We start from the raw sequence: 6,000 nt of genomic DNA, 5'->3' as shown, positions 1-6,000 counted from the left end.
AACACCGAATGCAGGTGATCTGCCTGTCCCTTTACCGGACACCCTCTTCTCCACCTGCCTAAGTGTTCCAGGACAGAGGCAGTGGTCACTGGCCTTGGATCAGGCCTTTCAGGAGCTCGCAGGAGTCTAGGCCACCTGGGGGGAGAAGGGGAAAAAGGCCAATGGGAGGAGTCCCAGGTAGCTGAGAGGCCAGTAATCCTGCAGGCTGGAGAAGAGGGGTAATGGGAGGAAGGGTGGGGCTGGCTCCCCAGCCCTCGCCTGGCTAAGCAAGGATGATAGCAAAAAAAAAAAAAAAAAAAAAAAAAAAAAAAAAGGTATTACATAGAGAATCACAAAAACAAAGCAAAATTAATCCTGGAAGAGGATTTCTTTTTGCTAGAAGTGTGAGCTACCCGAGAGAAATACATGGGATTACAAAGTCCACTTAGTTTTTTATCTAGTTCAAATGGTGACTGTTCCACCCCACCTGTGGACCTGGACCTTACAATCTGATGCCATTGGCTAATTGCTAATCAGCACAAAGGCTAAGGGCAGGACAGATGCCGCAGGCATGCACACCAGGGTTTTAGAGGATGGGGGCACTATGCAGTATCGACTCCTGACGCCCACCACCTTAGATCAAAAGAACTCATTTCTTACTAGCCATCTTTTCTTCCTGTGGTACATTAAACAAAACAATCATCTTAAACATTTCCCCCTAACAAAAAAGATAGAGTTTTCTTATTTATTTTTGTGCTTGATGCGTACACATGGGCATGTTTGAGGGGTTCAGAGGGCAACTCTGTGGGGGTGCTTTTCTTCAAACTCATGGGTTCCCAAGTTCAGACTCAGGTTGCCATGTTTATGCAGAAAGGCTCTCCCTACTCTGCCGTTTTATAGCCAGTCTTAGCAATTTTAAGTGAAAAACTCAGTGTCTTTAAATATATTCACTTAAAGTAGGACTGCACCACTTTCTATTTTGGTGAATTTGGTGTGGAGAGGAAGCTCAGAGCTGCCCTCCAATACCCTAGGGAGGGGCACCGAGGTCTGACAAGTGCCCTGGTCCAGTGTGGATACAGCAAGACTGCCATCATTTCTAGGCAGAACCCAGGATGGTTCAGCTTCTGAGATGAGGTTGAGTTTGGGTTAGAAAACAAGTTGTTTTCAAGTTGTGCTTGAAGCCCATGGGTTGGGCAGCAGGAGTGGGGCGGGAACGCTCCAAGAATCCACTAAGGTGCTGTGGGAGCAAGGGAGCAAAGATAAAGCAAGGAAGTGACCAGGGCGGGAAAGCCGGGGTGCGCGGGAAAGCCAGGGTGTGCGGGAAAGCCAGGGTGTGCGGAGGACTGGAGGTCAGTCTTGGCTGGTGGGTAAACACTCAAGAGGACAGAGGAGAAAAAGTAGGTCGAGGCTGCCCAGATGTCATGGCAGCTGGTTTAGAGGCAGGCAGGGAGGAAGGTGGGAGGAAGGCTGGGGCTCAGACCTTGGGCAGACTTTTAAATTTTTTTCCTGCAGGGGCAAGGCCAGACATGGGTCGCATGGGTATGTAGAGGAAATGTCACTTTTTAATAAAATCACCGAAAGGTTCATTATGGTTTTGCTCACGTGGGAAACTCCTAGAACAGCAAATATAGCACAACAGAGGGAGTGGCCTTGTGCTTGCTGAGCTGTAACCCAGGTTAGTAAAAAGTGTGAATGCACCAGATGGAGGGAAAGAGGAAGGAACCTTGGGAACAAGAGAGGTGTGTGTGGGCATTGTCGAATTTTATCACTGGGTAATGATACAAGATCTATCCTGTAAAAGAGGATAAATGTGTTTGTTATGGGAGACCCAAAGCATAGAAAGAAGTAACTTGGGTGGCCTCAATAAGGAAAATAACTTCTCACTTTTCATAACTGAATTGATTATTTAATCCCTTTCTTATGCAATATAAAATAGTGTAAAAGACCTTTGGGATTGAGATGACAAATTTGTTCATTTTTTGATGCTAAGGGTCAATTGTGCTGGAATACCTGTAGGAAGTTCAGGTATGTCCAAAATATTAAGGTATACAATTAAGTCATAATCAGCTTTTGCCATTTCAGTATTTTGAAACACTTTTTTAATCGTTACACATAGCATGAGATTTAGCACTGAGGACACACATAGAGGCTACGTCAGAATCCCCATCAGCAACACCAAAAAAGGGGGGTTGGTCTTTAGCTGTGGAAATGGGTTAATATCACACAATAGCTTTTGAAAACTATTTCATGGTTTAAAGGTTGAGGTTTGAAGCTGTACCTTTTGAGGGTAAAGGTAGAGCACATGCATCCATAAGATATCTCAGCTATTAAAAGGGTGGGATTTATTATATTTTTCTGGTGTAATTTTGAGAACAACCTTTTCAAGACAACTAAAAACATACTGGGAATCTTTGAACAGTGGAGTGTTCCTTTGTAAGTAAAAATATTATCTATATAATGTATAACATAAACTTGAAGGCATTTTTGCTGCATAGGCAATGAGATTTCTGCCACAAACCAACAAAGGAGCTATTAATCATTCCCAGAGGAAGACATTTCCACTCTCTCCCAGTAGAGGCTTTACGCTGTCGAGAGCAGATACAGAATGATAGACATGTTTTAAATTCTGTTTAAGGTTCTCTGTGCTCCACATCCAGTTCTTGCCATAGAAATACTTTCAGATGTTCCATTTCTTTCTTCTGTTGGCCACTGATTAACTCAAACTGACGACTCAGTGGATGCTGTGGTAGGAAAAGCACGCATCTAGGTTGGTGTCTTACCAGTGAGCATTCCAGTACATTTGGAAATCCTAAACCAAACTGAGCATTTTAACCCAGAATCTCAAAGGGTAACACAAAACCATCTCTCCCCATCTTAGGGGCTTAAGTACTTTAATACTATTAAAAAAGACAGTAACTTCTACTTGAGACAACAAATCTCATACCTATATAGTCACAGGAATGTCTGCCCCAAACAGCTGTATAGATTCTGTATGCCCTTTATGGCTTCTCTATTTTAGCATCTCAGAACTCCTTGTTTTCACTCAGTTGGGGATTCAAAACCAATACCAATACCAATCAAAGTGGAGGGCTGTGACAGAGTGACATTTTCTGTGGCACCAGTATCGGTAAGACCAGACAAGGTTTCATCTTTATTTACATAAAGAGGGCTGTTTCCTGGTAATGTGCTGTGATCTATTGTGGATTGGTTTTAATGCTTTTTGTATTAATTCAGCTCCCCAACCATACAGGAACCCACATGTCTGCCTGTAAGATGCTGATGGTCTCTGCCCCTATTGACTCTAATTGGTAAATGAAGTTTCCAGCGGCCAATGGCTGGGCAGGAAGACAGGACTTTAGATTTTCTGGGCAAGGGAGTGCCAGGAAGGAGGAGGTTGGAGAATCACTATTGTCGGGGAAAGAAGGTCCTGGCTTGAGAAATGTAGGGTAGAGAGACAGAGACACTGCCAACATGTAGGAATCAGATCCCATAAGGGCTACGGGCCTAGGTCTATGGTGGCCAAGATAAAATACAGATTTTAATAAGTAATGATTCAGGAATATCGGAGGGGGAGAGTGTATTAGCTGTGAGGAGGTTTGGAAGTGCTCAGCCATTAGGCTGTTTAAGGTATATTAAAATAGAAGGTTCTGTCTCTCTCTCTCTCTCTCTCTCTCTCTCTCTCTCTCTCTCTGTGTGAGTGTGTTTCATTCGTGAATCTAAAACCTTTGGGCAGGTAACAAGGAGCTTGTGTGCACCCACTGGTGAGCTTAGAGTGGATTAATTACTTCAGTGACCACAGGGTGTGGCACTTTCCACAGAACCCTTGTTATAAACTTCTTTGGTTCATGGTGACATAGGTAGTAGTGGCAGTTGAGGAACAGAGCAATCCTTGTCATAAACACTGTTCCTCCTGAACATATCAGTACCTTAGTTTCTGCAGTAAGATTGTCACCAACTACGCCAGCGGCAGCAGGAACCCCATTAAGTCTGTACCACCTTTCTCCCAAATAATCCACTGGGTTTGGGGAACAGGTCCCCTAATTCCTTTTAGGCACTGCTTGTATGCCCACGGCACTTGTAGGAATTCTATTCCCAGCGGCTGGCAGGTCTAAGCCGCACCCCCTGAGGGTGATGCTTGGAGAGATGAAACATTTCATTGTCCATTGTATATGCCCCCTGACTTGTTGATAATTGTACTTATTTCTGGTGCCACAGGTGTAGAAGAAAGGAGCTGTCAATCTTTATCAAACATGTTCTCCACTGATTAGCCAACAGATTCAGAATTGTTATGTTCAAATTACCTTTAGCCTGTCAAGGAGCCAAGGAGGCATCTGCGTGGTCCATCCTTCTGCAGGTATACTGGCTTACCACATCTAAGGCAAATCAGCCTACTGATCCCAGTGTTTGCCAGTAACAGACCGAATGTTTGTGTGGGTTGAACAATTCCCTGTCTTTTTTACTGCCTTTGTAAGGCAACCAACAAATAAAAGAATGTCGACAAAAGATTCTGAAAGGACCATTAACATTTTGAGGAAGATACGGGTAGGTTTCAGGAAGTTTTTGTCAGGCTCACAGTGTAGCCACTATACTTGATCTCTTCCTTAGATGAGGGTGTTGACAACAACCGGTGGTGGCAGTGTCCCTGGAGAGAGCGCATTGCCAGCAAGAAGCTAAGCGAGGGAAGCATGAAGCGAGGCTCTTCCCTGGACCCTCTACATCTGAGCCACTTTAGGACGTGTCCACCCAGTTAATACTTCCTGGAAATGCCTTCCCAGAGATGTGTCTTAGTCGATTCTAGCTTTTACCAAGTTGAAAGTTAAGTTTAACCACCACAGAAGGGTGAGCAGCTTTTCCCACCCTTTGTTTCAAAAGATTTTATTTCCAAATTAAGACTTCAGCGAGAGCAAGCCAGGTGTCCCTGCTTCTGGCTGTGATGCAAACATCTGGCACAGCAAACCATACTGAACCCATTAAAAACTATCCTGAGACCATAAAGACCCTAAAGAGGAAAGAGCAGAACCGGGTCCTTGTCAGTGACAGGCATGGTGACTCACATCTTTAACCCCAGCACTCAGGAGGCACAGGCAGGCAGATCTCTGAGTTCAAGGCCAGCCTGCTCTACAAATCAAATTCCAGGAAAGCCAGTGCCACACAGAGAAATCCTGTCTTGGAAAAATACCAAAACCAACCAACCAAACAAAAACCAAAACCAACCAACCAAACAAACAAATAAACAACCCCCCCCAAATGTCCAGTGTCTTCTCAAATGTTTCTCAGAAGCTTTTTCTAAGTTGCTTAACTCCAAATATGTTTCCATGAACAGAACCCTAGAACGTGGCCAATGTTCAGCAACACATTCTTATGTCTAAGACAGAGCATCCACTAGACGGTTCTGAAACTATATGGAGTCAAGCATTATCATCTGTTATAAATTCCATTTCCACGGGAGGCCATTGAGTTCAGTCAGCACAAGGCAAGACAGTCTTTGGTTATAGAGAGACAAGGAATTGTAAACTGGGACCTGTGTGGGTACTGCCAAATCGTATGTGACAGGATCAATTATCAATACTGTGATACTGAGGATTAAACAGTGTCAAGGAACTATATATATAAAAAATTTACATGCACATATACATATCTCTCTTGATCAGTGTATAAGGAGAAAGCTAGAACAATGTAGTACATTAAATTTATTAGAATAATCTAGAATACAGCTGCAAGAACATGTTCTCATTACAGGTACTGACAGAAAAGCAGTTAATGGGGCATAGAACATGGGACCTCCCCTCCAGGGTCACATCATTTTGTCAATACTTAGGCTGTGGCAATTTTCAGGAGGGGCCAGGTTGTAAAGCATTTATAGGGGCTTTAGGTTAGTCTGGTTCTAGGTAAATACTCTGGTTTCAATTTCAACTAAATTTATGCTAAAATATGCATAGACCCAGGAAGCAGCCCCAACAATGTAAGCAGCTGACAGAGTAGTGACAGCGGTCTGAGTCAGCCTTAGCACTGGGGAGCCTT

The sequence above is a fragment of the Micromys minutus genome, assembly GCF_963924665.1.
Source record: "Micromys minutus genome assembly, chromosome: 13".
Taxonomy (NCBI): domain Eukaryota; kingdom Metazoa; phylum Chordata; class Mammalia; order Rodentia; family Muridae; genus Micromys; species Micromys minutus.
Note: the sequence above shows the minus strand (reverse complement) of the source record.